Source organism: Vicugna pacos, chromosome 10, assembly GCF_048564905.1.
Source record: "Vicugna pacos chromosome 10, VicPac4, whole genome shotgun sequence".
Classification (NCBI taxonomy): domain Eukaryota; kingdom Metazoa; phylum Chordata; class Mammalia; order Artiodactyla; family Camelidae; genus Vicugna; species Vicugna pacos.
Window position 1 is genome coordinate 15,728,927 of NC_132996.1, and position 12,502 is coordinate 15,741,428.

The window sequence follows — 12,502 nt, forward strand, 5'->3', positions numbered from 1 at the left end:
TGTGCTGGTAGAGCAACTGACTGGGCTGGGCCACCCTACTCAGCAGGGTAGAAACTGTGCACGAACCTCTTCCTAAGATGCTTGGCAATCATGCAGTATGACCCTCTTTCTTAGCAAATATTCCCTGTTCATGGCCATAGCTAATAGGCCCAGGGCAGACATTAGAACCAAACTTAGGAACCTAGAATTGGGACATGGGGAAAGTGAACAATTTGGCCTTGAGGAGCAGAGCTAAAAGGTCCTGTAGACATAGGGCTCCTTGTGCAGATTTTCTTGATGGTCCAGTTACATAATGAGGCACGAGGCTGACAATGTCCCCCACCACTCCTTCTCCCACCACTTCTGCACATTGTCTACATGCCCCTCCTTTTCTTCTTTACTTCCCTGCCCCTATTGCTTACAGCAAATGGAGGTGCTGCTTCTTGAATCAGAGAACACTTTAATTTTGCTCTTGCTCAAGTTTTAAAATGCAATACAGCATGAATTATAGAGGTACTGTATGTACCAGCTAATGAAAAGGTTACAGATGTCAAGTGTTCTTAATATACTTGTTAATATAACACATGCATTCCCTCTGAATCATCAAAGCTAACAGAAGAGACTGATACAATGGGTAATCCAAATATAATTCCTGTTTGGCTTTGAAAATTGTTCTGTTCTGACATTTGAATACTGGTGTGCCCAGAGTTCAGGGTATTCACAACAGGGAGGCAGCCATATGGCACCTGGTGGCCAGTGGCCTTTGAAATAACAAGTGATTTCTCAATCCTAACTCCTGCTAAATGCCACACTGCTCTGGATCCCCTCCCAGGGATGGGCAGACATGCCTCCCACCCCAGCACACAGCACCAGCCTACATGGAGCTGTCTACACCCTCTCATCTTATGTGGTGCTCTTTCTCCTCATATTTATAAGAAGGACAGCAGATACAACAGAGAGGGAAAGCCCAAGCCACTTTTTATTTTTCCTTCTTCCTTCCCTTTCTTCCTTAGAGAAATACATTAAATTCTCTCTGGGAGTATGGGGTTCAAGGATGCTTAGAGTATTATTCTTATCTTCAAAGATTTTGTTTGGCTTATTATCCATTTGATGTTTTAAGAATAAAAATTAAGTAAAACTATACCTAAAATAATTTCCTGAATGATTATTTAAAACAATTATTTGAATGATTATTTGAAAAAGTTAAGTAATTTGCCCAAGGCTACAAAGCACAGTAAAGGAGTAACAGGAAGACATTTAAGGACAGATGAGATTACCTAAAATTCAACTCCCATTTAAGGTTGGCTTAAAGTATTATGGTGTATCCACACTACATAAAGTGTAAGGCCTTTAATAAGAATGAGATATACTTATGTGTATGAAAATATGCCCAGGCTACATTGTTAAAAGAAAAGAGCAGGTTACAACATAGGGTGTATGGCATTACGTCTTTAACTAACTTACTACCAAGTATTTGTGCTAGTGTAGAAAAAAGTCTCGAAGGAAGCCTGTTGCACTGTTAACAGTGTGGAATTGGAGGGGGAATTGGATAGGAAGGGATGGGGAGCTTTTACAGTTTATCTTACAGCATTCAAAAAATAGTAAAGAAATGAGCGACTTTTTCCTATTCCATTTTTTGTGTTTATTTTCATACTAAGAAACTGAATGTTTCTGCAACTCTTTGTGGTCCTATTCTTTGAAAATTTAAGCTTTTTTTTAAAGGAAATTCATGCAAAATGCCTCCTTCCCACTTTTAAGTTTCTAGTAACTATCACATTGATAGTGTTTTAATGAACCGGAGAATTGTTTCGTATCCTCATGAGTCCTGATTCTTTGATCTACTTTTTTGCTCATTTAAAAACTTTTTAGACAGTTTGTCTTGATGAAATTTACTTTAAGTTTTTATTTTAAATTATTTCAATTTACTTTAGATTTAAATACATTTTAAAATACCTTAGCAGCACTATTTACAATAGCCAAAACATGGAAACAGCCTAAATGTCCATCAACAGGTGACTGGATAAAGAAGATGTGGTATATTTATACAATAGAATACTACTCAGCCATAAAAACCGACAACATAACGCCATTTGCAGCAACCTGGATGCTCCTAGAGAATGTCATTCTAAGTGAAGTAAGCCACAAAGAGAAAGAAAAATACCATATGAGATCGCTCATATGTGGAATCTAAAAAACAAAAACAAACAAACAAACAAAAACAAAGCATAAATACAGGACAGAAATAGACTCATGGACAGAGAATACAGACTTGTGGTTACCGGGGGGGGGGGTAGAGGGTGGGAAGGGATAGACTGGGATTTCAAAATTGTAGAATAGATAAACAAGATTACACTGTATAGCACAGGGAAATATACACAAAATGTTATGATAACTCACAGAGAAAAAAATGTGACAATGAGTGTGTATATGTCCATGAATGACTGAAAAATTGTGCTGAACACTGGAATTTGACACAACACTATAAAATGATTATGAATCAATAAAAAATGTAAAAAAAAAATAAAGTGGGATTGACCTCCAAAAAAAAAAAACAGTTATAAAAATCATGCATAATAAAGCAGAAGTTAATGTCACCAGGTCATGAGAACTGTGTATCACTGGGGAGACTGGATTCAGAAGAACTTTCAAATTTATAACTTATTTGGTCAGATGAAGTGACCCTATACAATGGTTTTCATTTCACTTAAACTAGTCTTCAAAGGCATTGGCTTAAATAATTTCTAAAAATTAAGACAATTTTTAGAGCAGTTTGAAGTTCACAGCAAAATTGAAGGGAAGGTACAGAGATATTCTGTTTATCCCCTGTGGAATTGACTGTTTAGATAAACTGGTTTTTATCAAAATGGCTTTACCAAAAGTATGACATTAAAAAGTGAAAAAAAAAGTGCTACTACTGCTAGTTAAAACTTACCGAAAACATCATTTGCCAGGTACAGTTTTAAGTACATTAAATGTATTAACTCATTTAAATCCCATTATAAAACTATGATAGTTCTTTTAAAAAAAGTTTTAGAGTAATGGGGTTTATTTATTTATTTTTGTTTATTTAATGGATGTATGGGGGATTGAACCCAGGACCTCCTACATGCTAAACACACATTCTACCACTGAACCATACTCTCCCCTAACAGTTCCTCTTATTAATACCATATTGCAGATCAGAAACCAGGAAAGTTAAGTAACGTGCCCAAGGATACACAACACAACAAGGGAGTAGCAGAAAGAGAGCAGAGAAAGGATAAATGAGATTGTTCATAGGTTTATGAACCAGGAACTACTAGAAACTAAGGGAGAGGCTGACCATCCCAGGAAAACTAGGAAGGCTTCTCAGACTGGATGCTGTGTTGTTATCACGCATGCTATATTAAGAGATGAGCAAATACATTAGCTATTTAGGCAAAGGAAGAGGTTTCATTTAGAGAACTTTAGTGCAAGAAGATAGATCACACTGCAGGCAATCTACTTCTAGATAAAAACCAAAATACAATTTTATGGGTACTTTTGAAAAGAAAAATTATTTATAACCCAAAGGCCTCAAAACAAAAATGATTCTCAACTTTCGTCTCTCGAGCCTGTATTAGAAGACCAGCTCTGTCAGTGCTGTCTTCTGGGTGCTGGCATGCAGAAATATACACTATGTAATGCCCACCTGCAAGTGGCTCAGTCTAGGGATGGACAGTTGAGAATACAATATAGTCATGAGTATATTATATACTCATATCCAAGTTGTGTTTTTAGTAGGAGACCCCTTTCTGAGCAATAACCACCTGTAGTTAATTGTTCTTTATAAGCCTCTTGGGATAGATAGAAAATATGTAGAATAACAGCTGGACAGAACAGCTGCTGATACCAGGATCAAACTAGGCCAGTCAGAGCTCCCCGTGGAAACAGATGAGGCAGTGTAAATGAAGCCTGAGTGTTAGACAAAGCCATAGCTCAGCATGGCAATCAGCCCTGGCATTGATGGATGAGTGCTTTGTTACAGACTAGCCAGTCAGGCCCTGTGAGGAAGTCCACCCTTTGCTCATCTCCACATAATAAAGCCCCACTCCTCAGTGGCAACAGCCTTAGACTGTCACCTGCAAGCTCAGTTTGCTTCCCCTAACCCTCATTTAGACTGATCTCTTGTGCATTCGGGCTTCCTTATATTATGTCAGTGGGTAAACCTGCTATTCTTTGGGACTGAGAATGTAAGAGAAATAATATGATTTGATTTACTTAGAATTAAGGTTGGAAAATTCTTCAGAGATTGTTTAGGTGAGTCTTCTCGTTTTACATATGAGGCCCAGAAAGATAAGCTGAATATCCCCAAATCACATAGCTGGTTGTGAGCTGAGCTGACACTGATCAAATGACCTCTGAGCTTCAAGACCAGCACCTTCCCACTATATTTTAGAGTGGCTCCCTCTCAGTGCTGCATTAAGGGTCTGGATAGGTAGAGGTGTGGGGGCATCCTGACATGAATTCTCTGCTGCTTCAGGTAAGGCCTAACACAATTACTATTCTGTCCATAAAGGTTTCTTGATCATAGGATGCCAAATGTCAATATTAAAAGAGCTAATTTCACATCAAATAAATGTGGAAAATTCTTCCTGATCACTCTGGACAGATGAATGCGTTAAACTTTGCTTGAACACTAGTTATAGGAAATGGATTACTTGTAGAGACAGCCCATCCCACTGGATATCTTAATAGGAAGAACTATGATCTTTCTTAATACAGTCATCTGCTTCCATAACATGTACCCACTGGTTCCCTCCATGGAATGTAAGACTACCCCTTTGGACTCATAGACTGATCAAACTCTGCCATTGGTTCCCATTGCCCTGTAACTAGCCAAGATCATACCCACCTGGTCCCTTCTCTGAAAGCCTTTGTTAAACAAATATTAATTGTACTCTTACTCTATTCCTAGGTTGTGCTAAAAGCTAAGAATACTCAGTAGATAAGAGGCTGTCCTTGTCAGTTCACGACACAGATATTCAGAAAAATAATTATAGTGCAACATGATCAGTGGCTAGCATCATAAATGGAAACACAGATGGAGGAATGAACAAATATGCCTAATGTCTAGTGCATGGTAGCTGCTTAAGAAATATCTGTAAGAAAAATAAGTTCCTAGTGTTAACAGCAAGGGGAGGATAATTAGAGCAGCTTTCTGAATGAGCTGGCTTTTGAAGCAAGCTTTTGAAAGAAAAGTACTTATGGCTTTCACCAGTTAAGAGGTACCAATATTAACTCAATATTATTTTTAGTGCACTCAGACCATGGATATAGCGAAGTCAGGTATTGTGAATTGTCAGGGCAGGAGTTACAACCCCTCCTTCTGGTTTTCCAGTGTTCCAGTGGGAGAGATGAGCTGTCACCAACAGCAGGCCCTCTCGGCTTTCCTCTGTTTAGGACTTCACCATTCCTACCTCCTTAGCAAACCCACCTTCCCTCTATCCATTTCTATCCACCACCCAGTGTGCAAATGTTTGGGAGCAAACAAAAAGCAGCACCTTCCTTCCCCTGAGCTGTGACTCGGGCCAGGGGCATGGTGGGCAGCTCACCTGCAGCAAGATACGGGATGGGTCCTTGCTGTGCCCTGGCTGGTGCAGCCTTCGCGCTGACACCAACAGTTGCTGCGTAGCTCCTCTGCGTCGCCTCGGGCTGTAGGGCAGCGAATCCCCATCAACCCCTTGCTGACCCTAGAGCGGGAGGGGCCGCGCAGGCGCCCAGACTGCCAGGCGCACTGCAAAGCCTGCGATTGGCTGAAGCTGGAGCGCAAGCAGCGGCGCATGCGCTGCCGACGTACTGTGGCGGAGACGCTGGTGCTCAGTTCACTGGAGCGCACTCAAGTGCTTGTATTGGTCCCGGTTCCGGTTCCAGTGCTGGAACTGCAACTTGGAAGGCCGCTACTGAGCCAGCCGCCTCCAGAGAGGCTTCAAGGAGACCGCCTTTCTCTGCTCCATCTCCTTGGCCTGCCTGACGCTCGTGCTGGCCGAGGCAGGTGGGCCTCACCGAGGGCTGGCCTGCGACGAGGCCCCGACCTGGAGAAGGAGAGCCGTGAGACCTGGCAGTGGGGCGGCTGTGGGGACAGCCTCAGGAACAGCGACAAGTTCGTCAAAGAGTTCCTGGACTGGTGGTGGAGCACCGCTCTGTGAACCTGCGTGGACTTCCACGGCGGCCTTGTGGATGTGAAGGCAAGTGGAGCGGGGCAGGGGCGCAGGCTAAGGGAAAGGGGAGGAAGGGGTGCCTCAGGGAGCGCAGGTGGCTGGGCCAGGCGCAGGGGCTTGAGAGGGGGCTTTGGGCGTTGGTGGGGGAGACTGGGGAGACTGGGCCGCCGTGGAGGGGCGGCAGGGGTGTTGCGCGGGACAGGTGGGAGGTGGGAAGAGGGGGAAGCGTCTGCCTTTGTTCTTCAGTTCTGGCCACGTAGTGCCGGCAAAGGCCCTTGAGTCCTCCCGCTTTTGGGGGGAAAAAGAAAGAAACCCCAAAAGTTGAGTTCTGAAGTAGCCCCATAGTACTGATCCTGTAAGCCATAAAACATTTGCCTCCTGTCCCCTTTTCAATTCTTAAAACCACAGGTTAAAAATCAGATCCAGGGGATACCACCAGGAAACAAGAAAGGCAAATATAAAACCTTACTAGATTGATAGCACTGTTTTGAATAATTGAAATTTGCTGAGAGTAGGACGTAAATTTTCTCACACACACACACACACACACACAAAAGGCAAATATGTAAGGTAATGGGTGTGTTAATTAACTCAATGGGAAGATCCTTTCAGGATGTACATGTATATCAAATTATCACGTTATACATTTTGAATAACATAATTTTGCCAATTATACCTCAGTAAAGTTTGAAAAAATTGTAAGTCAGTCTTCAGGGTCAACAGGAAGTGTTCATTTGTTATACATGCAGGTGTACATATGTATCTACTTAAATACACATACTGGCACATATGTATACATTTGTATACATAAGGAGGCCAGTGTGGTGAAGTGGAAAAATCAATTCTTTGGAGTAAGGTAGACATTGGTTTGAACCCTGCCTTAACCACTTACTACCTGTTTGACCCACAGTGATCCCTTGACCTTTATAAACCTTTGTTGCCTCAGTTGTAAAGGATAATAAAAGTTCCCACCCATACAGCTGTAATAAGGATTATCTGAGAACGTAGAGGTAGAATGTCTTTTTCCCTGCAAGATAGAGGAAGGCTTGCCTTCACCTTTCAAACATCTGTTGCCTGGTGGAGTAGAGGGAATGTTCCCTTGGCTGTGGGTACGTGGTGATAATAATCTCCTCTCCCAGCACTGTGCTATCAAGGCCCACTTTCTGTGAGAGATTTGCCCAACAGGAAAAGCACCACCAGTTAAATGTTCCACTTTATGACTTGGGAAGACTGTTTTGCAAAGCACCTCACAGTTCCTCATAAATGTTACTCCAGCTGAGACATTTTCTGAGTGATTGAAGTTTGCTCTTTGAGATCAAGGCGGTGTCTTGTTAATCTATGTATCGCTTTAAGTCCCCCGCACTTGGCAAAGTGTTTTCACTCTGCAGGTGCTCTGCAAGTGTTTTTGGAGTGGTGAAGGTCAGTGTGCCATGGAAAAAGGGCACAGGCACGTGTATTTTGAATTCAAACCCATATTCTATCACTTGCCAGGAAACTGGGCCGTTTAAACTCTCAAACTTTCCTTTTCTCGTTAGTCAAATAAGTAAAGTAGTATCCTTCTCACATGTGTGTCATGTCAGAGGAATAATTAAAATACATTAGCAAGGAATTTACAGCAATCCTGGCATCTCATTTAGAATGAATGTGTGTATGTATTTACCCTTAGCTCTTTTTTGTCTTGTCTGCTGGGATGAAAGAAGGCCTTGAGATATTTCTTTTTTTTTTCCTTTTTTGTCTCTCTGATTTTCAGTCACTCTCTGACTTGGGGAGGTGGACATAATGAGAAGAGGCACCACCTAGAGTCTTTGCAAAAGTTTACTATTTTCTCTGAGGCTATGATTCCTCAACTCTAAGACTGATACAAATGCTAACTTCACAGTGTCACCAGGAGAATTAAATGAGACGGCATCTGTACAGTGATTTTCTCAAAGCAGGCGCTTAATTAATGGTAGCAGTGATTACTGATGCCATCATTAAATGCATCTGTGGCACCAAGTCACCTCTTTCTTGTTACAACACCAGAATTATTAATTTGCATTAGAAATATTATTGCCATCTTTAAAAAAGCTTACCTGCTTTAGGCTGTCAAAAAGCCGCCTCCACCACCACCACCACCACACAAACACACACACACACACAGAAATGATTTTTGTTTATTGGAGCAAAATCCAAATACCTTATATTCTCCTTGTGTGTTTATATCCCCCCACTAGTGAGTTAAGTTTATGCTTAAGGGCAAAATAAATGAAGAAATTATTTCTAACTTAAGTATCAGAATCTAAGAAGATTTTAAAAGTACCCTGCTGTTTCCTAAATAAATACCCTGGAAAATGGAAAAAAGGACAACCCCCTTGATGAATGAATCTCTTTCTCTAGGGTTTCAAGTTAGCTACAGTATTTGGGTATGGCATCCTCTCCTTCTGTTTCATCCTCAAAGACAGTAATATTAATACTAATATTCATAAAATGGCAAATATTACTAATTTCATCACCCCAGCTTAAAGCCACTGTGTCCAGAGTTCATGTATGATTGTTACTTTTTTATTTATGATGGGGGGAATAGCTGTAGCAGTGATAAGTTGTTATCATGTACAGGTTAAAGTCAAAATTAGTCAATCCGGTCACATAGTAGTTATGACTTTTCTCCCTTCCCTTCTTTCTCCATCCCTTCCTTTTATCCCTCCTTCCTCCTTTCATTTCTCTCTCTCCAACCTACCTTAGTTTCCCTCTCTCCCTCCCTCCCTTCTATTTCTGTGTCCTGTTACCTCTCTTTTCCCTCCCTTCCTTTTCTCCTCTCATCCCATCCATCAACCTTCTTTCTTTCTTTTCTCTATTCCTTTAAACTATGTGCTAAGTGTGACCATGATTCACCTACTATGTAAAGTTGTTGGGATAAAAAGATGAATAACTACCAAATTTTCATATACCATGAACCATCTATTGAAATTTTCCCCAGAGCTTTGCAGTGTATAAAGAATTTTAGCTCCTTCATTCTAAGAGTGAAAAAAAAAATCTCTGTAAGGGAGACACAGTTGTCTTTTTTCTGATGAAGAAACAGATTCAGGAAACTTGAATGATTTGTCTGATGAGAATATGACAGGGCAATTAAGACTTACTTTTTATCAAAAGGGTGAAAATATATAAGTAGAGAAATTATATATTTAAAAATTCTCCATGAAAAAGTGGAGATGTGGGAAAAACAAGAGTTATCTATGGTTAAAACAAGTACTTGCCCCCTAGGAGTTATCCTGTAACTCAATATTTAAAATAGGTGGCTTTTTAAATAAGAATAATAAATGTAAAATGAAGATGATCCCAGAAATAATAGAATGCTCATCTTTAGAGGGTGTGTGCTGTGGGGGTGGATGACAGATTTCCCAGTATATTCTTTCCACTTCTGAGGCTGCACAATCTGTCTCCCTAATGCAATATAATTACCATCTAAAGTGGCACACTGCATGAAGCATCTTGGCACGGAAGTGGAGTTTCTTGTGTTCTAGAAATATTTACAGTCATGTAAGTTAGATACTGTCATGAAACTAGTCTAAAACATTGTTTAAAATGTTTAAGACATTCTCTTCAGAACAAAGGATACAGGTGCTTTTGAGAACACATGTCTGAAGTTGCAGATACCCTTGGTTGTCTTGCTCCTTTCTCCTGGCTGGCAGAATCTGACTTAGCTCAGGTTCAGCCCTGTGCTCATGTGTCTCAGAGACTAGGTTATCTCTTCAGTAGTTTTTACTGAAGGTGCTGCTTCAAAAATGGAATTTATAGTGACGTAGTAAGTTCTGGGCTATCTGATAAAAAGAAGCATCTGCCTACCAATATTATTCAGTCATTGTTACAAATATTTACTGAGGGCTTACTATGTGTAGGCATGTACTAGGGCTTGAGGGTGCAGGAAAAAGGTAAAAGGCATTTATAATACAGAGAGAGTGTATATATATTATACCACTACTCTATTATACAGTGTTTTATATATATATACATAAAATATATGCGTATATATAAATATATATGTATAGAGAGAGAGGGAGGGAGAGAGAGAGAGAGAGAGAGAGTGTTGTAACACTGTGTTAAAGCAAAATCTGAGAAGCATACTTAACCTTGCTTTGGCTTCAGGAGCAAGATGATTTTTAAGGTGAGAAGCGAGGGAGTATTTTGGGCATAGCGAATAAATACCATCCTCACTGGAAACTTTTATCAATTACTAGTACTGGAAATATGATGTTAAAAAGGATTAAGGGATTAAAAAAGACAAAATATAGGAAACAATGGTTCTGAAGAAGGAGATTTCTGGCAATGAAGGAAAGTGATTAAGAAAAGACAGGGAACAAATGAGATTAGCACTGTCATTGCCCCAGGTTTTTATCTTGAGAGAATGATCAGGTAATGATGCAGGGGAGGGGAAACCTAGGCAAGAGTTTTCCTCGGGGTGAGAGGGTGGAGCTGGGGGTCTGGGAAAGCAAGGCTGGTAAGACTTTGCAGAGCAGAATACCAAGGAGAACTGAGCTGCAGAGATCTGCAGAAGGAGCCACCTGTTGTATTCAGCTGACTACTAATCAGTGCTCACAGATGAGAAACTACCCGGGCCAGGGCACTAAAATAATACCTAAAAATATAATAGAAAATAGTGCCTAGACCTCACACAGGACTATGAAGGCAGACATCACTCAAAGCAGAAAAGCCTTATAATTCAAAGGATTTCAGTTAAAATACAATGAATGGCTTAGTTTGATAACAGTAAAAAATTATCCCAAGATTGTACACTACTTGGACTCCATCTAACGAACCCTGAAAACAAAATCTGAAAGGATACAACTACTTGAAGTAACTTTAACTGTGACCCCCCCAAAAAAAAGACTTAAGATTATGTTTATAAATAGAAAAATACCTAGCTACTGACAAGGTAAAGTATACAATGTCCAATAAAAAATTACCAGCATGCAAAAAGAGCAGGAAAATAAAACTTATAATAAGGAGAAAAATCAACTGAAACTGACACAGAAGTGGTGCAGATAGAATCATAGACAAGAACATTAAAATTATTAATACAATTTAATTCCACATTTTCAGGTAGCTAAAAGAAGGATTGAACATTTCAAGTATGGAAACCAAACCTCTACTGATGAAATCTGCAATGCCTCAATGTTTGGGATGTAAACACACTAATGTGGTTAATGGTCAATTGATAACTGCATAAGAAATGATCATTAGTAAACTTGATTACATAGCAATTAAAACTATCTAGATTAAAACACACAGAGGAAAAAGCTGGAAAAAAAAAAAAGAAAATAGAATGGCACGTCCGGTAACTGGAGGACGGTTGAATAAAGTTCGTGTCCCTGGAGGGAAGGAAATATTTGAAGAAACAATGACTGTAAATTTTCCAAATTTATAAAGATTATTACCCACATAGCCAAGAAGCTAAACAAACCTCAAGCACAAAAGAAACATGAAGAAACCACCAGAGAGCATGATAATCAGGTTGCTTAAAATGAATGATAACGGAGAAAATCTGAGGAGTAGACATTGAATAAAAGACATGACATATCCAATGAAATAAAGATAAGGATCACACTAAATTTCTTGACAGAAGGAAAAAAAACCTCCAGAAGCTTTAAGAAAATATAATAAAATTGTTAAAGTATGGAAAGCAAAAGCAGTACTAAAAGGGAAGTTTACAGCAATAAAAGCTTACCTCAAAAACAAGAAAAATCTCAAACAATCTAACCTTACACCTAAAGGAATAGAAAAAGAAGAAGCAAAGCCAAAAGTCACTAGAAGAGAGAAAATAACAAAAATCAGAGTGGAAACAAATTGTGAAATGACTATTACTCAATAAAAAATGTTAAAAAAAAGATCAAAAAGATGATAGAAAAAAATCAATGAAAGAGCTGTTTCTTTGAAAAGATAGAATTGGCAAATCTTTCACTAGACTCACTAAGAAAAAGAGAAGGCTCAGATAAATAAATCAGAAATGAAAAAGGAGGAACTACAGTGTATACCATAGGAATACAAAGGATAATAAGAGACTACTATGACTACCTATACACCAACAAATTGGGCAACGTAGAAGAAATGGAGAAATTCTTAGAATCATATAACCTTCCAAGACTGATCATGGAGAAATAGAAAAATGTGAATAGACTGATCACTACTAAGGAATTTGAAATAGAAATCAAAACCTCACCAAAAAACGAAGTTCAGGACCAGATGGCGTCACAGGTGAATTCTACCAGATGTCTGAAGAAGATCTAATACCTGTCTTTCTCAAACTTCTAAAAAAAATGAAGAGGAGGGAATGCTTCTTAACTCATTCTGTGAGGCCAGTATCACCTTGA

At 39.6% G+C, this 12,502-nt stretch overlaps 1 long non-coding RNA gene across 1 annotated transcript in view; it reads left to right on the forward strand.

The window, feature by feature from the left end:
- Positions 1 to 5,880: 5,880 nt before the first annotated feature.
- LOC140698661 (uncharacterized) overlaps positions 5,881 to 12,502 on the forward strand; it is a 158,116-nt gene continuing 151,494 nt past the window's right edge. The window contains exon 1 of the long non-coding RNA XR_012076465.1: positions 5,881 to 6,185. This is a non-coding gene — a long non-coding RNA (uncharacterized lncRNA). The remainder of the gene's footprint in view (positions 6,186 to 12,502) is intronic.